This window comes from Canis aureus, chromosome 11, assembly GCF_053574225.1.
Source record: "Canis aureus isolate CA01 chromosome 11, VMU_Caureus_v.1.0, whole genome shotgun sequence".
Lineage (NCBI taxonomy): Eukaryota > Metazoa > Chordata > Mammalia > Carnivora > Canidae > Canis > Canis aureus.
Window position 1 is genome coordinate 57149321 of NC_135621.1, and position 23412 is coordinate 57172732.

General features: G+C 36.0%; 1 long non-coding RNA gene across 3 annotated transcripts in view; it reads right to left on the reverse strand.

The window, feature by feature from the left end:
- LOC144324127 (uncharacterized) overlaps positions 1–23412 on the reverse strand; it is a 325737-nt gene that overhangs the window by 34448 nt on the left and 267877 nt on the right. For all 3 annotated transcript variants that reach the window (XR_013389539.1, XR_013389540.1, XR_013389538.1), the window contains one exon: positions 13336–13390. This is a non-coding gene — a long non-coding RNA (uncharacterized LOC144324127). The remainder of the gene's footprint in view (positions 1–13335; positions 13391–23412) is intronic.

Here is a 23412-nt window from a genome sequence, read left to right on the forward strand (position 1 = left end):
TAGTTAAAGGCAGTACTACTTTCTTTTAAGACTCATATGTGAGGAATTCCCCAAAAATAAGAACGGGATTCAGATTCTGGGCCACACAAAAAAAGATGATAAATATCACAAAAGCATGTAACCACAAATAAAATACTGGTTCTTGCACTTCTGACCAATGGTGACCTGGACACATAGCCTTTTCTTCTAGTAGACATAAAAGTTAAATGATCTGTAAAATAAAGGTAATCACAGACATAATCATAGAAGGGTTTTTAAATAAAAGTTTAAAGCCAAAGCTGAGTCTAACATTTGTATGGAAACAAATAACCAAGTAATCAAAACAATTAAAAAGAAATTATCTGGTAGAATTTACAGAGCCTGATTTTAAGACTTACTATAGAGCTACAGTAATTAAGATGGCAGTTAGCATGGTATTGACATAGTGATAGGTCATTGGACAATATATAGAATTCATAAATTGATCCACATATATGCACCTCAATTGACGTTTGACAAAAATAAAAAGTAATTTATTGGGGAAGGAGAATTTTTAACCAATACTGAAATAATGGGATAGTCACATGGAAAAAAAGACATTTCACCCCTATCACACTCCATATAGAAAAGTTAATTTGATATGTATCATAGTCTTAAACTAAAAAGCTAAATTCTAACATTCATTAAAGAAAACTGGGTGGCTCAGTCATTTAAGCATCCAACTCTTGATTTTGGCTTAGGTCATGATCTCAGGGTTGTGAGATCAAGCCCAGAGTCAAGCTCCGTGCTGGGTGTGGAGCCTACTTAAGGTTCTCTCTCTCCCTCTCTCTCTGCACCCCTCTATTTAAAAAAAAGGAAAAAGAAAACACAGAAGAATATTATTACAACTTGGGGTCAAAGATTTGAAGCAGGATTCAAAAGGCAACAACCACAAAAGTAAAATTGAAAAACAGACTTCATCAAAATTAGAAATGTGTGCCCATCAAAAAGACATCATTTAGAAATGAATAGGCAACACTTGTGCCAAGAAAACATATTTGCAAAACCTATATCTGTCAGATGATCTAGTATATAGGATACAAAAACAATTTCTGAAACTCGACAATAAGAAGATAAATAACCCAGTAAACAATAGGTAAAGGCTGGAAGAAATACTTCACGGGAACACATCTAAATGGCCAATTCGCATATGAAAAAGTGCTCACCAAGATTTGACATCAGGGAAATGAAAATTAAAAATTAGAACCAGAATAAGCAGTAGTATGTACCTGCTAGAATAGTTAAAAAGGGAAATGTCACTGTTATGAATTACTAGAGAGAAATAAAAATGTATTTCCATATAAACACAAAAGCATTTTAGAGCATTTCTTTCCATCATGGCCCCAAACTGGGTGGGATGGTGGTTTTTTTTTTTATGTGTCAACTTGACTGGGCCACAAGATATCCACATACTTGATTTAACATTTTTCTGGATATGTCCATCAGGATATTTCTGGATGAGATTAACCTTTGAATAGGGTAGCCTGAGTAAAACAGATTGCCCCCCTAACGTAGGTAGCCCTCACCCAATCCATTGAAGATTGACTGGAACAAAGGCTCAGCAAGGGAGAATTCTCGCTCTGCCTATCTTTAAGCTGGGACACCAGTCTTCTCCTGCCTTTTGACCAGGACCTGGATTAGAATTTACATTGGCTCTTCTGGTTCTTAGGCCATCAGACTCAGACTGGAACTATATACCATTGTTCTCCTGGGTTAGAGACTCAGGCTTGCCAACTAAAGCTGTGACTTCAGAATCGGAAAATCCAAAGGACAAACAACACCAGAATAGATAGATTGTGGTATGTTCATACAGTGGAATACTACTCAGCACTCTAAGGGAATAAAGTACTGATACCACAACAGTATAGATCAATTTCATATTATCCTGAATGAAAGAAGCTGAACATACAGAGTAAATACTGAGTGATTCCATTTATATGAAGCTCTGCAAGAGGCAAAACTATAGTAAAGGAGGTTAAAACCAGGAAAGTTGTTGTTGCTTCCCTGGGGTTGTAAGAGTTGACTGGGAAGTAGTAGAAGTGATCAATAGGTTCTGTATTCTGATAGGAATAGGGGTTATACTCAAAGGTGTACGCATTTGTCAAATATCACTTAATGTTTGAGCATTTACAAAATATGTGTCCACTGACTATATGTAAATCTAAGAAACAGTTGTGAAAATCAGTCAGTTGGAAGATAAAAGGGAGAAACACCAAAACTAGAAAAGGAAATCCAGCAATGTTCAGTGATTTCTTTCCTAGAAATTGATATGAAATAGCATTTGTGCAGCATTGACTAACTTGAACTCTCGCGTAACCCTTAACCCTTTTACAATTTCCTTTTTATGGATTAAATTTCAGTATTCTTCAATACCAGGAGGTTGGAGTTCTAATTTAGGATCCGTCCACATTAATCATAATATTACTGAAGTGATTTTATCTTTCTTTGGCTTTACCTTGTTTGTTTTTGTTTAAAACTCAAGATCAGGTTTCCCAAAGTCAGTTCTTAGCAACAGGGATTTCAAGAAAATGTAGTACAAGTTACATTGTAGGAGGAGCGGAAGAAGAAGTGTTCTGAGGTCAAATATATTTTTAGGCATAAAGAAAATTATGTTTTTATGTCATCTCAGGCCTCGTCAGAACCTTTAATTCAGCAGTAAAAGTGGATCCAATCTACTTTCTATCAGTGACTCTTATAAATTCTTTGCACAAGTCAGTTTATTTAATTTTTGTAACATAAGGCTAATTGTCCCTGTGTGTATGGTACTTACAGCATCTTAAAAACAAGAAGGCTGGGGGAGAATGCAGCAAATAATTGTCAAAGGGCATTATTGCTAGTAAAGAGAGTTGCGACTTAAAACCTAGCAGTTGGACTCAAGCCTGTGCCTGTAAGCACCATGTCTCACAGAAGATGTGGCAAGAGACAAGAAGAATAATTACATATCAAACAGGAGAAAAGAGGTAGCCTTGCCAACTCTTGAAAGGAAAACCAGCTTTCACTTACTCAAAGGGGAAATGTTTTCCAACGGTTGGACAAGTTTTCTGTTGAGGGTTGGCAATGAACAAGAAGTTCAGGAAAAATCTTGAAAATGTACTAAAATCCAGTAATCATAGAACAGGAGTACCAGAGATCCAGAAAAAGTGTTTGGCAGTGATGTGGGGATAGCAAAGGGGATTGGCTCAGATTGGGAGACATCACAAGCAGGACATGATGGGCGTCACCTGGATGGCTCAGTCAGTTGGGTGTCTGAATCTAGATTTTGACTCAGGTCATGATCTCGAAGTTCTGGGATTGAGCTCCATGTTGGGCTGCCTGCTCATTGGGGAGTCTGCTTGAGGACTCTGCTCCCCCTCTCCCTCCCTCTGCTTGCTCTCTTGTGTTCTCTCTTTAAAAAGGGGCGGAGGGAGACATCATGGGAGTTTCAGGGATAATAACAACTGAGAAGCTTGACCCCTGGGTATGATTGATGAAACAGGTTGATGAGGCTTGTTGGGAATGGTACAAAAGAACTCTAAAAGGAGTGGACAGTGACATCTGGAGTGTAGATCCAGAATCCTTTGCTCACTGAGATGGTGGCAGCAGGTTTCCTTAGACCAAAGATAGTAGGAAAGGCCAGCTACTCCCTCAGGCTGTCTGGAGGATGGAGAAGATACAGGTGATACCATCCAAGGAATACAATCTTGGCAGAATGAAAGGATACAAATACTTTGGCTGGCAGAGCAGAGTTAGTTGGGATGGAAAAGAATAAAAAGAGCTGCCCTCACAAGTAGCAAGCTTTTCATATTGAAAATACTGTAAAACAGTTGCCAGAAAAGAAATGTTTTTGTGTGGAACTCTGAGAGCAGACAAGGTTATGTGGGTTTCTTAATTATTCAGAAAGCACAAGAGAGAATGTGATAAGTGAGAATGGAGAAAATCCCTGAGAGTTGGAAGTCTATGAGGCTAAAACAGGGTTAGGGAGGCATAGCAACACAGCTGCTGAATATTCAGACTTAAAACAGTATTCATAGGAATTCTGAGCTTCCTAGCCCTTTGGACTGAACTCCTCATAAAGAAAAAGGGAAGGTAAAGTAAGGCATGTGGAGAGAGCTGAAGCTCAGGCATAGCTGTCTCCCTTGTCCTACTCACTCCAGAACCAGTTTCAGTCTACAGAGATAGTGTTTTCCTCAGTCAGCTCTAGACTGGGCTAAAGATTCTTGGGGGATCTGAGTCAGTCTGAATTTCTCCTGAAGATCCTTTCTAGGCTTACCTTGATCTGGAGACCTCTGAAACTCATCTGATTTCTCCCAGAGTCACCCAAACTAGAAATGCATTAAGGCTAGTTAAAACCCTTTGAAACTCCATGGATTAAATTTAGATACTCTTTTTTTTTTTTTTTCTGTTCCCTAACCATCAAGAGTAATGAACTGAATCTTGACTTATTATCTCTTTCCTACTTTTAAGACCAAGATTCTAAAAAACAAAAATCATAGAAGTTGGATTGATATTGACTTTCAGAAAATTAATGCCCTAAATATGTTTCAGAGGATTTGATATCTTGTAGGAAATCTGTTTTCAAAAAGTGAAACATCTTCAAAATTACGCTAAACCCCCAAGCACATTTATTCAACTAGAAGAGATGCAAATTTTCTTAAATTGGGTTCAATCTGAATGTTAGCAGAAGAGCATGGGAAAGTAAAATGATCTGATTTAAATTGATGAATAACTGTTTTATTTTTAATCTAAGAAAGTTGATAGGAAAAGAGATGGATTGAGAGTGAATAGAAACAAGTTAAAAGGATAATTAGGGATGGAAAAAGATATGTCATTCAGACCAGATTCTTACGAAGGAAAAGATATGTATTTGAAACATACATGAAAGAAAAATAGCCCTAGTAAAATTGAAGAGTGGAGAATTAAAGAGAATTTATCAGGAAATGGGGGGTTTTATATCACTATTTCCTTTTTGCATTTAATGTGAAGTCAGGAAAAAAAAGAGCTGCCTAGGGCATAAAGCATATTTCTTAGCATAGCTGTGGAAGAGACCATTGTAACAAAAAGATTGGAACATCCTAAGGCAAAGCAAGTGTAAGTACCAAGTCCAAATAACTGTGATTCATGACTCTGAAAGGACAAGAAAATAGGAAGAACAAAGTCATGCTTTGAATTAATTGCTTTTGCCATATCTCAGAACCTGGATGAGTACGCTACCTGGCTCTTTTACAGTGGAAAATGACACAAGAAAATTATTCTTAATTGGCGTATGAGAAGGGAACATGAAATTGCAGATTGGAAGTGGTTTTTTTGAATTCAGTGAGGTTAGAAAGAATCTCAGGATGATGTTACAGGAAGAAAATAAGAAACAGAATGGTGAGAGGGAGAAACCAGTGGATACCTTGCTAAAAATGACATAATTTTATAATTGGAAAATGCTTTAGAACTTATGAACTCCAATTTTCTTACAGTTTCTCAGAGAGAGCAGAGTTCAGAGCTCTAATCTGGTTCCTTGGGCTCTCATCTCATTGGCCTCTGGCCACTCGACTACTTTCCCTTCTATCCTGAGGTCTCTGCAGAGGTAATAATAGGGTTCTTTGTGCAAGAAGATGCCTAGAAATTATTGTTAGAACATAGGTGTTCCAAAGCCTATCCCTCAGCCCTTTTTGCTTCTACTCTTCAGAGCAAAGTTAAATTTAACTTTTTAAACTTAATTAAAATTGAACACACCCCCAAATCCAGTGTCTTAGTCATAACAGCCACATTTCAAGTGTGTAATTGCCAAATGAGGCTGATGATTACCCTATTGGCCAGTGTAGACAAAGAGCATTCTTGTTATCACAGAAAGACCTGCTGGAATCAGACAGCATTGTGTAAGTGACTGTGGTTATATTCCAGCCTGTGTGGCTTTTAGGTGTAATTTTTACCTAAAATTAAGGCATCTCTTCTATTTTCCAGAGAGTTGTCCATAGGAGTCAGCAAATGTAAACATTAGTTTTTCCTCTACCATAAAACAATGGACTAGTGATGTCATCTGTATTGATCTCTATGCTTTGTCTTCATCATCCGTAAAACAGAGAAAATAGATGTTTGCTACTCTCACAGGTCTGTTGAAAAGGCCGACCAGAAAGCTGAAAAATATCCTATAATAACGAAATTTATTACTATTGTGATGATGATGATTAAAGAGGATGTCATGTTTTAAAACCCATTTAAAAGAAAACGTGGGCTTGGCTTTTCTTTACTCCACTTTAAAAAATATTTGCCATTTTTGGAGTCCTAGGTACTCTTGTGCTGTTTTTAATAATGTTAAGAGTAAGCAGTGATGCAAGTCTTATATATCCATTTCTTTTCTGAAAAAAAAAAATATAAACTAATATTTAGGTTAAGGATAAAGGCCAGACAGAGTTGAAAACTGAGATCTGACTGGAAATTTTGGAGTTGACACACAAGGTTAGATTATAATTGAAAAGGCTCTGATCTTACAGAACCACATTAATGACATATTTGTTCCTCAAACCAGCAATTTTAATTAAGGAAAAGCACAGACAGGGAAGCTCACTTTTACCTATGTAGGTAATTGGTAATGCAGCTAGCCAATTACCTGCAAAATACTGGAATAGTGGACCCTTGATCCAAAACATTTGGAAGCTACCGGACTCTGGAAAATTGGCTTAAAGGCAGCTTTTAGCTAAAACTACAATCAGATACTTTGAAAGGCTCTCTTTCTTCTTTTCCACTCATCCATCTGACATACACCATCTGTCAGATCATGCTGGGTCGCCTCTGTCAGCCTTCCGCTCATCTTAAAAGAGAGACAGCTTTTGAAGGTTTTTATTTCTCATGAATTTCCCCATGAAAATGCAGAGGGTTTCTTCCTGGTTCAACATTACATTTCTTTCTATAGAAGATGAGGAGCTAGTGTCTATCCACAGGAGTAGTGACTCCCTCAGGCTAACCAATCCATATGATTGATCATAGACATACTCTGCGCCATCAAGGACCTGCTCAGGAGGTCTGTATTAGTGCTTCTCAAAGTTTAATATGCATAAAATCTCCCAGGGATATTGTTAAGGTGCAGATTCTGATTCGGCAGGTCTAGGGTGGGACCTCAGGTTCTGCATTTCTATTTGACAGGTGACACTCATGCTGCTGGTCTATGGACCATATTTTTAGTAGCAAGAGTAGAAGGTGTTAGAAAAAGTTTAACCATTTGAAGTGATTTTAACAACAAATAAAAACAGTGATAATCATGTAATTTGTTTAGCTCTTTAAAATACGATTTTACATGTGTTATCTCAGAGTTGACAACATAGCTATCTCTATGCTGAAATTAGATGCTCTGGCTATATTGCTGTTTACTGACCTAAAACTTAGTGGCTAAAAATAATGACATTTATTTATTTTATTCACTGACTTGACATTTGAACAGGGCTCAGTGGGCACAGCTTGTCTCAGCTCCACAAGACATCACTGGGAGAAGCTCAAATGCTGGGGAATGGAGTCATCTAAAAGCTTGCTCATTCACTTGTCTGATGCTGGAAGACAGCTGTCACCTCAGCTAGAACTGTGTCCAGACCATCTACACATGGCCTTTCCATGTGGCTTCTTGACTTCTCCATAGTATGGCAGCTGTGTTCCGAGGATGGGATCTCATGAGAATCAGGTGGAAGCCTAGTAACCTTTAATCTTTTAGCCTCAGAAGTCACATAGAGTCACTTGTGCCATAGTTACAGACTTGGCCATATTCAAGGAAGAGAAAGACCACTCCTCAATGAAAATTAGTTAACATTGCATTTTAAAAAGAGGGGGTTTTTTTGGTGGAGTGTATTGGTTTGGCCACCTTTGGGAAATGTAATGTTGCAGCAAGTAACATGATTCGATTTTATTGATGACTTTGACCATTGACAGAGATATCACTCATTACAGGATTCGGTTGACATAAGACAGCTTAGAGGTGTATTTAAATATGTTACTTGGATTTTTTAAAAGTATAGAGAGGCATACATAGGTATATATAATGAAGTGTAATATTTAAGAATGTGGGTTTGGGCCCCAGCTTCCCTATTTCCCAACTTTATACTTTTGGACTAGTTGCCTAATAATTATTATCTTTGCTTCCCTTTGTTAGTAAAATGTGGATTTTTCTGTCTGAAACAGTTCTTGGCAGGCTTAAATGAATTAAAGTTTGTAAAGCACCAAGTCTCCTTCCTGACTGATAATAAGTACTTAAGAAATGATAACATTTTTATTACCATTGTCATTTCTACTGCTATTACCATTAAGAAAATAACAAGGTTTCTTTTTTCTTTTTTCATTAAAGTAAATGCATTTTTGTTTGTCTTTCCCTTGCCCTTTATCCCATTATGATTAAATGGTATCACTGAAAAAAAAATTTGACGTAGGTTAGAGCTAGCTATTGCAGGAAGAAAGAAAATATGACAGCGTCAATGTTCTTTAGTGATACTTGACATATATGGAGCTTCAGAGAAAATGCAGTTTTAGAATTGACTCCCAAAATGCATATCTGTGTATTAATGCCTTGATTTGATTTCTAGATCTTGCTGGCGAAGACAATGAAATTATTTCTTTATTCCGTAGAACCTAGTGAGTGATCTGCATAGGTTAAGTGATCAGTAGATTTTATACATGGATTAACCGATTTTTAATTGCCACTCATTCTTGCTTTTTATAAAGGAACTCTTTAGTAGTGTTAGGTAAAGAAATAAGTAACATAAGGGTGATTTTCCATAATCGTCAAAAATCCAATACTTCATTCCAGAGTTAATATTATGTCACACTAGTTACCTGATCTTTTGGTTGTGTTCCTGGTTTTAATTATGAAACCAGTGAATGAGGATGGGTTCAATTAGCATCCAGAAAAGAGATAATGCATTTGAGTGAGGAGAATTGCTTAGTTTTTGTTCACAGGTTCTCTAGTCTCTTCCAGAGCTACTGATAGCAAATTATGTAGAGTCAAATTCCTTGAAATAAAATGAGCATTGGTGATGTATATGGAGAATCTGTAATATCTGTGTATGTTAAAAAATAATAAATAATAATATTTAACCATTTAAAAAAGACAAAGTGATGTATTGAAAGAAATAATCTGAAAGGGAGAACAGTAGAGGTTTTTAAATAAGGAATAAATCATTTCTCAAAATTCAGAAGTGATGATTTCTAAATCTCCTCAATTTTTATGGGAATACCAGTATGCCCTGACATTTGGTTCAGCTGTATATAGAAAACATATGCAACAAAGAGGAGTAAAATACTTTTGCTTTTAGGGGGATTTTTAGATTTGCTTATCTAGATTTGAACAGAAATTAAATAACTCCTTAATATATTGTTCTCAGCTAGAGACCAGTGAAAATACAGATGTAAGAGGAGCAAAAACACTTGATCTAGCATTCACAGCCTCCTGCAACTTGTCAGAAACAACTATTTTTTAAAAATAAAATCTCTTTCACTGAATTGGCAAGTGCAATACTGTCCAGCAGCCAGGCATCTGTGCATTTAGAGTCCATTACAGTGGAATTTTCACTATGAAGTAGGTGGCACAGAGGCACTTTTTTATATCATAATACATTAACAAGTAAAAGAAGCTAACAATAATATTGGCTAGTTTTCACCTCTTCTTTTTCTTTTGTTTTCAATTATGAGTTCATTTATGTGTTTGTGAGAGAAAGGAAGTCATTTTTTGTTTTTCTTCTTTGGGAACAAAATAATTTGCTCATAAGCCAATAGGAAAATGTAAGAGACCAGAGAAAAATCAGTGATATTAGATATGCCTCCACCACAGTGAATTTATCATCAAATGAAGTATTTTTTAAAATATTTTATTTTTAAAAAATAGTTGTTTCTGACAAGTTGCAGGAGGCTGTGAATGCTAGATCAAGTGTTTTTGCTCCTCTTACATCTGTATTTTCACTGGTCTCTAGCTGAGAACAATATATTAAGGAGTTATTTAATTTCTGTTCAAATCTAGATAAGCAAATCTAAAAATCCCCCTAAAAGCAAAAGTATTTTACTCCTCTTTGTTGCATATGTTTTCTATATACAGCTGAACCAAATGTCAGGGCATACTGGTATTCCCATAAAAATTGAGGAGATTTAGAAATCATCACTTCTGAATTTTGAGAAATGATTTATTCCTTATTTAAAAACCTCTACTGTTCTCCCTTTCAGATTATTTCTTTCAATACATCACTTTGTCTTTTTTAAATGGTTAAATATGTATAGTTTTAACCCATATTTCTTTTTTTTTAATATTTTATTTATTTATTCATGAGAGACACAGATCGAGAGAGGCAGAGACACAGGCAGAGGGAGAAGCAGGCTCCGTTGCAGGAAGCCTGATGTGAGACTAGATCCTAGGACTCTGGGATCACAACCTGAGCCAAAGACAGACGCTCAACTGCTGAGCCACCCAAATGTCCTGTTAACCCATCTTTCTTTTTCTTAATTTACAGTTTATTTACAGATTTTATATTTTCTTCTTTTTAACCCATCTTTCTTAAAGTGTGTTCTAATGAATATAGGTCCATTCTTATATTCATGTTATGTGGAGAAAAAATTTGTTGAGTTAGTGAAGTTGAAGAGTCAGTAAATAAATAAATGAATGAATGAATGAATGTAAGCAGGACTTATGCTGCAGTCCGTCTTGAGGCTTTGTTGTCCTCGAGTATAGTAAGAACCTCCAAGAATCTTTGTTATACATTGGCAACTTGGCCCTTGCCTCTACTGACATTATTTTTGGGGAAGGTCACCACTGGTTCCCAACCTGCCAAATCTAGGGCACATTTTTAAAGATGCCATTATTGGAGTTTAATTGACACCATTTGTTATTCCTGATTATTAAAATTGTCTATCCCTTTGGGTTCTTGGTACCAAACTCTTCTGATTCTATAGTATATCTTACCCTTATCATGTCATAATTATGTATGTCTTACCATATCATGTATACTTACTATGTCCTACCATATCTTCTTCACAAACTCTCCTTGTGTTCACCATTAACTAGAGCTGTTTTATCAGGCTATCTCCTCAGACTACTCACCCTCTTTTTCTATACCCTCTTCTTGTATCTTCTCATCTGCTATAATTTCAACATCTAACTACTGCTTATATTTTTATCTTAATTCTAGATGTCTTGGTTGCACTTCACATTCATTCCTAGCTTCACAATCAACTCTCTGTGGTACATGTTTACCTTAATATGTTACAGAAATTGCAAACTCAGCATGTCTAGAAATGAATCAGTTAGCATCTCATTCTAAGTCCTATCCTTTATCCAAATCTACTAATCTCTGTATTTTCTATCTGAACATCACTGTCATCCCAGTTGATCAAGCTAGAAACCTAGGACATAGTCTTGACTTCCACCATTCATATATATCCCACACCTCATTGAATTTCAAAATTGACTTCAATTAAATGTGGTTGATTCTGATGCAATGTGCCAAGTATTATAAAATAATAGCTAGAAGGCTATGTGTTACAGAGGAAAGAAAGGCATTGTACCTTTATAAGGCTTTTCTCTTCTTCTTTCCTATGTCCATCCTAGTTCAGCCCATCTGTATCTCTTATCTGGACTAGTAGAATAGCTTCTTATCCCTTACTTAACTTTGTCCCACTCAAACATATATCTGACCATGCCACTGCCCAGCTTAAAGCTTTACAAGGGTTTCCATCACCTAAACCTCCTGATCAAGAGCTCATCCTGGTCCACCTGTCCATCTCTTCCCCTTATGTTCCATTAAATGTGAACTGCTTGTTATTTGCCACATTTGGCACACCACTTCTCATCTTCATGGTCTTGTTCATGTTTTCTCCTTTAATTAGAGTGTTCTTTCTTCCCACAGTCTCTTCTTCATCTCTCAAGACCCACTTGAGCAATCTTTAATAGGGCCTCTCCCCAGACCTTCCTTCCAAAGACTTTACAAGCAATCCCTTTCCTGTTCTTCTATGTGCATAGCTGTATTAATAAAATTATATTTCAGTAATTATTTCTTAATACCTGTCCTTCATAGTGGATTATAAGGTCTTGGAGAGCTGAGCTTGCTTTTTAGCCACTTTTTCTTAGTATCTAGTACAGTAAAGAAAATTCCATTTACTCGTTCATTCGTGTATTCATTCAGCATTTTGTATTGAAGACATAAAAAGATGCATTAGAGTCCTCCTTTCAAAGAGTTTACAGTCCAGTGGAGAGTCAGGAAAGTATACAGATGTCTCCACTACAATGTGATAAATGCTGTAGAATGGAACCTAGAAAGCTATGTAACACAGAGGGGAAGAAATCTAAAACTGTCACTAACTTGGCCAGACCTATCAGAATACAGAAATAATATAAAATAAAACAAGTGTGCGGAGACAATATAAAATAAAATAATGTGTTAAAAATCATTTTGTATAATTTACTTATTTTTCATCTCATTCTCTCCTCAGCTCCTTTTATTTGATTCTTAATTATAATAAATTAAATAGAAAATGGTGTTCGTAGAACCAGGGGAGATGAAAGCCTAATTTATAAAGTGCTGATTATAGCCTGGGTACATGAATCACTTTCTCTTGGCTAAAATTCCTGGCGTGGCCTACTATAACATCTTCAAGGAAGAGGTGATGGCATGGTTTTCTGTGGTGGAGCGCATACAAAGCTACCCTTTAAAAGGAAGCTCTATGTTTTCTCCTTTTACTATGCTTTATGCATTGAGAAAACAAATTGATCAGTTTTAGCTAAGTATGATCCAAAATGGTTGCTTAACCACTTACAAATGGACACTTTGTAAATTGTCTGAAAAGTTGAGTAAAGTGTCAGCACTAGAGATTCCAGGGACTAATCATGGACTAATCATGCCCAGCAAGGATACTGGTATGTGAAATAACTGTTTTCCTGTTTGAAAGTTTATGTTCATATCCAGTTGGGAAAACTGAACCTAGAGAGTATGTAATTTAGCTTTTAAAAGAGCACCAACAGATCTTGGAAAGAAATACTTTTTAAGCAAAGAAGAGAAAAAATGGAAATAGAAAATAGGTGATACTTTCATCACAGAACAAGCGATACAAGCATGACTTGTTTAAGATGTCAGGTTTTATGAGTTCCAAAATAGCACTATTAAGTGTTTAATGATCTTCTCTGAAGACAGAAATGAAATGTCCCATCAACACATGGATTTGAAAGTACTTGTTCTTTTGTACGTAACATTTTGTGTCTATCACTTAGTCTCCTCTAGTTTTTTCTCTAGCGTGAAAAATATAAAAATAAGCCAATCAAGCAGGATTGTTCAATTAGTTCCTTTTGTATCTTTTGTCACAGTTTGAAGATCGACAATTCCATTTCTTTACCTGGTAGCTTGTCAAGTTCTGAGAATTGAATTCCATCTCCTCGTTTCAGAATGTTCTGAAAATAAAAACAAATGTGTCTTCACATTGCAGATGTTCATATCTTTACTGTATTTGTCAAATCTGTTGACTAAATATTTTCTAATTTTTACAAAAAATAATTACATATATTCTTGACTAAAAGAGAGAAGAGGCCTCCAGTAATTTCTTAAAAACTGTTAAATATCGTTGAGTAAATGCCTATAAATCCAGCATATAGCATATTTCTCACGACTTTGATTTTAATAGTGTAAATGGAGGTACTGAGACTGTGGGAATACAACTACTCTTGGTTGATAATTTGTCACATCTAAATACTGGCTTTCCCAAAGCTAAAGAATTTGGCCAAATAGTATGTTTAAACCAACTCTAACAAACCTTTTTGTCCAGGGCTCTTTTATTACAGTGTTTACAATTTCTTTGTAGATATAATAGCCATAATTTTCTCCTCACCACTTACTTGATTCCTACCCAGATACCATTATTTAAAACATCCCCTCAAATTTTCCATTGAATGTTTCCCTGTAACACAATAATAAAATAAAAGTTCAGAAAAAAATAGGGTTCCATGATCAAATAAATTTGGAGTATGCTGCTAATACATACTACACCTTTGAAAATTCATAAAGCAGGCTGCCATATTATATGTTCTAACACATTTTATAATAAAGGAAGTTTTTAACTTATTAAGTCTCAAATTTTCCAAAATAACTTGATGATAGAGTGTTTATAAACGTATCCTGGGGAGATAATGATCAATGAAACACACTTTGAAAAACAATGCTATATCATATATGAGATAATTGTAATTGTCACCAGAATTAAGAATTTGCTCACCATCAAAGCTTTCTAATTTCTCATTTTTAGTGGTCTCCTTTGGTAGAGATTGAGTCAACATAAAATGTATACTGATCCTTAATTAACAGCATATACTGGTTTCAGAGGAACCAAAACCAACCTTTCAAGGTGCTTTCATAGCTATCACCATGAGTGGATCTTCTATAAGCCATTTCCACTTTTCATAAGGTCTGTGATGTCTGAATGATTGACTATATGCTAAGGTTTGTGAATGCCGTGTGTATAAACCCACTCCTTACTACTTTTCCTGTTAAATTCCCTGGCCAGACACAGGATGCTTTTAAATACCCTAACACTGCAGAATCATTGCTGGCAGAGTATGGTAGGCAAGGAAAGTGTATACATATCCATAAGAAGTATCTAGCCCAGGAAGAACAAGTTTTCTTGATAGACTCAAAAAAAATAATGAACTTATGACCAGGTTCCCTTGAGTCTTGATTCCATCTACACTGATCTCTAACTTTGGTAGAGTGGGCATTGAACAGTAATAGTGGTCCGATCAGCTATGTTATAAAGAAGTCCATTTCATCAAGCACTTGTAAACTTAGATTTCAACCATCATGACCACTTTATTTATGAGCTTTTGAACCAAGGACAAGAGTGTCCATTTAAAGAGATTTACATCCAGGAATAGATCATCTGTCTACCTGACTGTTGAGAGTCTCTTCTGCAGCTGGTATTCTTTGATGAACATTCACATGGGATATACATATCCTTACATTCTATACCCATTCTAAGGAACTTATTACCAAGTGACTTTTGAAGAATTTTTTTTTTCAAAGCTTCAATCTCATTATTTCCAAGTCCCTGACCAACCTTTGGCAAAGAACAATCTTATTTGTTGCAGTCTTCCACTTCCACCTAGGGAGAATATCATGTGGAACCATTCAGATATGCTTTTCTGGTTCAGATATGCTTTTCCTAGTTCACTAGTTTTAAGGAACTTAAAAAGTGAAGGAAGAAATGACAAGCCGAGTGGCTGGTAATATTAATCATCTGTTCATAACACTTTGTGGTGCCTTCTTGAGGCCTAAATTGAGTCTGACTGGGTATGAATCATAGCCATTTGATGATGGGGGTATGGTTGAGCATGTTTTAGCATTTAGAGAATCAAATAATATAGTTTATGTCACAGAGCTCTGGTCTCATGAGCATTTGGTGCCCCAAGGGCAGACATGGAGTTTCTACCAGGGTCCAGTTGTAATAATAGAAAATATGAATATGGTATTGTACTACTTGTCAGACACTTTCACAAACACTTTATGTATATTAATTACTTAAACCATCACAGTGACTCTATGAAGCTAGTGCTATTATTTTCCCTATTTTTCAGGCACAAAATATGGCATGGTTTAAGTATCATGTGGGTGGTCATACAGCTATTAAGGGAGAGATCTAGGATTCAAACTCAGAGAATCTGACTCCAAGGATTACACACTTAACTCCTCATTGCACCATGCAGCCTCACTTCTAAGCCAGGAGTGATTTATTGAAAGCAACTAGTTATTTGAAGAAGCAGGCATGACTTTGCTTTAAAACCCTCAAGGTTACTCTTGTGATTGTCTTTTTAGGGCCTGCCACAGATTCTCTACAGTATTCCCTTCTGTCACAGTCGCTTTGAGCTGGGTCATAAAGTCCAAGTGGTATTAAATTCTAAGTATCTGGGATTCTTATGATCTTCCAAGTAACTCTTAAAAATTTAGAAATCAAGCATTAAAACTAAATAACATTATATCAAAATAATATTGCTCAATAAACTATCACTACATATATTTCCTTTAGGTAATTGTCCAATTTTTTTCTATAATTGCTTATTTATTAACCAAACCATGGCCTTGATTTCATTAACTGTAACCTGCCACTCTCATTTCTTTGCCTCTGAATTGATAACAAAATGCAAAAAAAAAAAAAAAAAAAAAAAAGTCTTTATCACAGGAAGATCTTCTCTCTCATATTCTCTTTTTAACATACTGTTCTCTAGTCTGCATTAGGATGCCATGGCTGACAAATGTCTCATAGAATAACAGACTCTTTGCAAATCTTAGGGGCTTTACACTCAAAAAGAGGATGAATATATTGCTCTAATTTTGTCCTTTTGTCTTTAAAATACAGCTCTCTCTAACTTCCATAAGCAGGACAAAAAGTGGACAATTTCTATTACTTAGGACAACTACTTAAAGCCCTCTCCCTCAGGATTCAGAAAGAAGTTGATTTTTTGAATTTGAGAACAGGGTGTGACCGTCCAAAATGTTTTCAAGGAGCTCAACTTTCTGGTTTCTTTTTATTTCACAGCTTTTAGCAGTTTAATTTCAATAAGAATGTAAATATAGAATATCACAGCCAAAACTACAAATTTGTTGGATTATCTTAGCAGAGCTTTCTTACCATTGACTCGCTATCAGTTTATCACCCTCAGGATTTTTCCCACCATGGCCAGTTGATGCTAAGTCATGGTGCCTACCCTCAGCCCTGTCTTGATCATTGAATCAGTCCTCACTAGTATTTCATAGTCTTGGAAACCAAATCATCAGACATTTAATCTCACAAATTGATCAAATTACATTACAGATAGTTGTGCGCATGTCTTTTTCACTATATTTTGAGTTATCTTAAAGTAGAATCATGTCCTAGTCACCTTTGAAATTCCTACAGTTTCATATGTGTTAGAACATCATAAAAACACAATTAATACTTATTGAATTAAGAGAGACCTGGAGGCAAAACCCACACCTTTATAGATCATTTAATCAACAATAATAGAGGAGGTGATTCAGTCCAGTGTTGGTGTCATTTGGAGAGACCTCAGAATCTTCCCCCTGGGCAGTTTCCTGCTTGCCATATTGTCAGCCAGGCATGTAGGGACAAACATTGTGCTTATTTGGTAATTTGATGCTGAATTTTGTGAGTGAGGTGTTGTGATTTTGTATCAGAGTTTGATTTTCAGTTGCCTTGGAAAACAGTGCTTACAGAATGTCAGTTAAGATGTGTATAAAGCTTTTCTAGTATAACATCTTCTAATTTTTGTGGATCTGTTCTATGACCTCTTGTCATACCAAAAAAATCGAAGACAAATGATCCTTCTTGCCTTTTTTGAGATTTATTCTTCTAGTTAAGGTTGTATTAAACCTTGGGAAGAAAATTTATTTTCCCAAGATCAATTATTCCTTAATTTATACATCTCTTTTTTTAAAATTTTATTTATTTATTTATTTATTTATTTATTTATTTATTTATTTATGTGAGACACAGAGAGGCAGAGACATAGGCAGAGGGAGAAGCAGGCTCCCTGCAAGAAGCCTAATACAGGACTCAATCCCAAGACCCCGGGATCATGACCTGGGCCTAATGTAGATGTTCAACCACTGAGCCCAGATGCCCCTATACATCTACTCTATAATGAGCACTAATAGGTAGTAGATGCTAGAAGGGCAGGATGGAAGTACAAATATTAATAACATAAAAATTTATTTTTTCCTAATCACCTCCGAGGAGCTTTTGCTTTAGTAAGTGGTAGACTATAGACTCTGGCTCTCACTGCTCCAGTTTTACCAATAATTTTCAGATTGGATTTTTCTTTGGGGGAAGGGTGCTATGTTTAGTGGAATACTCATGCACTCGTGTGACCTGTATAGAATTAGTGGGAAATGAATGGTAGAAGTAGATTTGTACAGAATTGTACCAAATGGTTCTATTCTAGAACCTCTTTGTCAAGATGTCAAAAACAAGACTGGTGCCTTGCATCCCTATTTTTATCATGGTAGGTTACCAGAATAATAAAATATAAACTATAAATTAATGGAATTTGGTATCCAAATTAAATGGTCACATAGTCATAGAATTAAACAGTATTTTTTAACAGAAATGCTGTTCTTATCAAACATTTTCTTCAGTGAGTATATAGTCCTTTCTCATTTATTCAAAGTTTGTTGCAAGCTCATCCCATCTTATTATTTGTACTAATGGGGAAATACTGTTAGATTTGTGATCTTATGTTGCTAAGTTATATATCTACTGCATTACCACATCTCCCATGACATATCTGAACTCCTTCTGAGTATTTGAAAAGCTGCTTCTGACATTGGGACTCTTACTGAACTACTTTTTTCATCATTTTTTATCCTATAATACATGCCAAATCATGGATTTTAAACAGATAATCTTTACTGTAAACCTTGTCAATAAAAAGATAATCAAGAGTAGTGAATTGTCACAAGAACACATCAAGGTTGAAATTTCATGTTGGTAAAATATTGTTTTTTTAATATGATAATGTATTATACACAATATTCCTTAAGTGTTTTTGAAGTCTCGTTATATACAAAGTTTATTATCTGTGAAAATAAAATAATTTGACAGGTTCAAAAATATAATACTGATCCATCAGCCAATTATATGTTAATAGATCAGAACTAATAATTACAGAACAAGATTATAGCTGAGGGAAGAAAACTACATATTACCCCTATGTTCGCCCATCTGATTTTTTGTAAAGCACTATAAATGGAGATGAGGACATGAGCAACCTGAAAGAGAACTGCAGTCCAAGTTGGAAGAAGAATAAGACAATAGAATTTAAGTATAATCCACTTAACGGTTATTAATCTAGCTTATACTAAAAGGCGCTGTGAGGAATACTTAAAATTTCTATCAACAAGTAGTTTACGATTTAATTGAAAAGTAAGTTAAAAAACAATTTTTAAAAGTGAACTATGTAAGACAACATAAGCTCAAGAATATCTGCCAGTGATCCTGGAATCCAAAAGAAAAAAACTACAAAGAGAGAGAAAAGCTAATTTTCTTTTAGAAGATTTTTACATTTTAGTGGGAATAGGAAGATGGTACAGAACATTTAGGTTTATTAGAACTCACCCACAGGGATGAAATATTTCAGGCTTTGTGGTAAAAATGAAATGATCACTTCACTCAATACCTATACAAACAGTACGTTCCTTTGGCACTGTTAAATTGAATTGCGCGTCTACAAAACTGGCCATACAGGAAGCGTAATCATTCACTAGGACAGCTAATGCTAGTATTACATTTAATTCTAGTTCTGCCTCCTTCAAGTAATATACATTCTAAAGAACATCTCACAGACATTATTAAATTGCAGGAATAACAATAAATGGAATTTGCCTAGGAGAATTAAGTGAAAAGGAAATGGGGTAAAAAGGTAGAAATCTGGGCTAGTGAGAATTTCTCACACCTGACAATTGGGAGCTAGTTTTTTTTTTGAGACAAAAAGTGAAGAATTGAAGGTAAAGAGCCTCCAGAGAAGAGAAAGGCCTTAAGTCAGTTCCAGCAATCTAGCTTTATGCATGTGACTTTATACCAATAAATGCTCTTGACTTTAAGCTGCTTTTCTTTTTTTGTTCCTCTGAAATGTAAAATTCATTTTGTTCTCCTCTGTCCATCAGCCAACTGCTAGAACTGCATTTCCCCATGGACTTTATATACATAGATATATATTAAGGCTGAGTGATGGTGTGTTTAGCAGCTGAAAATATACTAGGAACAACCACATCTTCCATGCTCTCATAGGATCTCTCCTGAGGCAGATAGTTCTTTTCATCTCATTTGGATAGCCAATTTGAGAGAGAAAAATGCTAACATTGGCTGGATTCTCTCAAATATTACCTCTGAAAACTTGTTACTTTCTGACCTGTAGACTTTATATTGAAGTGGAAAGTCAACATTGTGCTTTTTGTGAGCCTTTTCATGCCTTGTCCATGAGGAATGCAGATGGTCACTCTAATCTTTCATTACCATCATTATTCTTATGGAGAAGAAGTAGCAAATGGCACAGGTTTAAGTGTACATAAATCTAGTCCAGCCTTCTTGTGAAAGCACTACAGCCAAATGTTCCACTCGGGCTAATTTGTTATGTTACAGGGGAGAGGTGAATCGAAATAGAATACCTTGTGATAAATTGGAGACAAGGGTCAGAGTGCTATCCTTTATGATCAAGGGAAAAACTAGATTCTAGCCATTAGTCTTCCTGGTTCAGGATGGCCTTGTAGCATAGCACTGCAGGGTTCTTCCATAACCTGAATGTAATGCTAAGTAAAGATGCTATCACAGACCAGAAAATCTTAATCCAGAAAATCTGTACTTGGGTAGCAGTAAGGGATATAATTTAATTGTTTCGATTTGGTTTTCTGAGTGATCTCAACAATAGAATAGGCCATAACTTAAGTTTCCCTTTTAAGCTTCTAGAAACAGAGTGTATACAATGGATAGTTCATTTGTGTTTCTCACATCTTTTATATATCTTTAATGGCATAAAATGGTCTGCAAGTTGAAATAAAAGCAAGCAAAAGTAAAATTGTTGCTTTGTGCAGCTAATGTATGTATATATGAAAGGCTATCAGCTATTTTGTGGCATTGCCTAACTGATGCTCTTAAATGGTCATTCCTCACCCTCACAAAAGCCCTCTTCTATATGAAACATGGTCACTGAGCATATTTATTCGTGTATAGACAATTTTATGGAATATAAAACAGTGAAGGAAAACACCAACTGTTGAGTGCTAGCCAGGTACCTAGAACCCATATGTACTTTATTTGCTTTTTTCTGCTTAATCAGCTTATAACTTCACTCTGTGAAATGTATTTATCGTTCACAAATTAATTTTATTCCTCAAATGTGTATGTGATCCTATTCCCTATTTTTTAAAGTTTTAGATCTTTACATATGTTTGGTTTCAGTTTCGATGTGATATTAGTAATTGGAAGATTCTACATATAACCAGCAGCCAAAATACCACCTCAGTGAGAGGTTCTATAGGTAGAAATTGGAAGCTTCAATATTCTAAAGCCTGAGTAAGGCAGTAAAGTTCCTTTTCCTTGTCTTCTCTTTAAGCAACGAGACATGTTTGTTCAATTTATGTGGTCATTGTTTTTTTTTTAGAACTGTGTCTGAAGGAAAAGAGATGATTTAGCTAATCTTTAGACATCTCATTCTGCTGAAAACATGAGGTCTAAAGAGAAACTTGATAGTATTTTAAATACTAACTTTAAATATTTCAGAATTTTCTCAAGTATTTTAATCTACACAAATTTGATTTCATTTTGTGATTTATGCCTGTCTTTATAATTCAGCTGATATGGCATTAGTAGAATTTCATTATGTAGTAGTTATTTTGATAAAGAAAATAATTAAATGTAACTCAATCAAATATTAGATTGTATTCTAGTGTTTTCCCTGTTGGATGTTAATATAAACAAAATCTCTCCTAGTGTTGTGAGCTGAAAAAACATAATGAAGGCATAATAAAAAGAATAAAGGATAGAGGCCTGGATGGCTCAGTTGGTTAAACGATCAACTCTTGATTTCAGCTCAGGTCATGATTTCAGGGTCCTGAGATAGAGCCCCCTGTAGGGCTCTACAGTGGGTGTGTAACTTGCTTAAGATGACCTCTCTCCCTTTCCCTCTGTCCCTCTCCTCTCTTACTCTCTTTCTCTCTTTAAAAAGTGAGGGGATGTTTCTTGAATAAGGATGATATGAAAAGCTGTATGACTTCCTGAGCTAATTAATACTGGGTGGGAAAAATTTCCTCTATTGCTAGGAAAAATCAAGGCCATTTTTCTATTCAGATGGTAAATGTTGATAATATGCTTGACCTTCATAAATACACAGCATTATGTCACCAAAAGACTTCAAAGATGTATGCTTCTCTAGGAGAATTCTCTGGGGGCATGTTTCCTTCAGTGATGTGGTCACAGCAGTACTTACTATTGGCCCAAGGATAACTATATGATGTCTCATTTCATCTCCAGTAAATAAGGACGGTAGGCTAGTTCTCACAAGTGATCCGTCTCTAATATTCTACAAAATGCACAGCTCTCTCTGGCTGAATTGACTTTAGCACTAAAAGCACAGCAGAGGTTAGTGCAACTCCATTCATCTAGCAAATGCTGAGTCTGTACTGTGTGCAAAACTTTGTTCTAAGTACTAAAGATAACATGGTAAATAAAAGGATGAGATCCCTGATCATGGAGGTAACATTGTAGTGGGGAATAAAGATCATAAAGATGTACATAATAAGCAAATTAATTATTGATTGCGTTAAGCGCCTTGAAGTGAACAGAGCAACAAGTAAAATAACTGAGGTAAATCACTTCAGATAAGGTCAGTGAGAATGCATCTCACAAGATGAGCCACTTAATCTAGGATCTGAGGGATGTAAATAGATGAAGGAAGAAAATTCCAAGAGAGGAAGTAAGTGCAGAGTCTCAAAGGCTCAAGCGTGCCTACCTGTCTGAGAAACAGAAGGAGGTGGTGCCCCCCTCAGGTACAGTGAACCAGCAAATGGAAATGAAGAAGCAGCAGAAGATATAGGACAGCCAATCTGGGCTGTGGCAAGGATCCAGGCTGTTCTAAGAGCAGCGGGATGCTGTAGGATGCCATGGAGGGATATTAAGCATGGCAGTAATGTGCTAGGTTTTAACTTTTTTAAAGATCATACTGGGGATCCCTGGGTGGCGCAGTGGTTTGGCGCCTGCCTTTGGCCCAGGGCGTGATCCTGGGGACCCGGGATCGAGTCCCACATCGGGCTCCCGGTGCATGGAGCCTGCTTCTCCCTCTGCCTGTGTCTCTGCCTCTCTCTCCCTCTCTCTCCCTCTCTCTCTTTCTCTCTCTCTCTCTCTGTGACTATCATAAATAAATAAAAATTTAAAAAAAAATCATACTGGCTTTTCTGTAGAGAATGCCTTCCTCAAATTTTATGATACCCTGCTTTGAGCCCAATCACTTACAGAGATTTTAGCAAGACAGCACTTAAAGGTACTACTTTAAACCCTTCCCTTTGCTTTAAAGAAATAATTGAGTAAATTCCACAGAAACCTAATATAAGAGCCAAGAAAGCATACTTGATGAGGCCTGGTGTCTGTGTGTTCAAGAAAATTTCTCTGCCACAGCCTCTCTTGTTTTCTAAAGGGAGGAAGCAGAGGGGTTCGGTAATGTTAGCAAGAGCAAGGAGGAGCATCTTCATCTCAGTTTTGGCTTCTGAATTGGAATGAAAATGAGTGTTTTTCCCTAATGTCTTTCCGTACAAAAGATGAGCATTAAGCCTCCTCAACTTTCCAAGCACTCTCTGTCTCACATTTTTGAGTTTCAGTTTCCCATGGGTGCTTCCTCATTGCTTGAGTTGTGAAGGTCCTCCAACCTCTTCTAACTAGGTA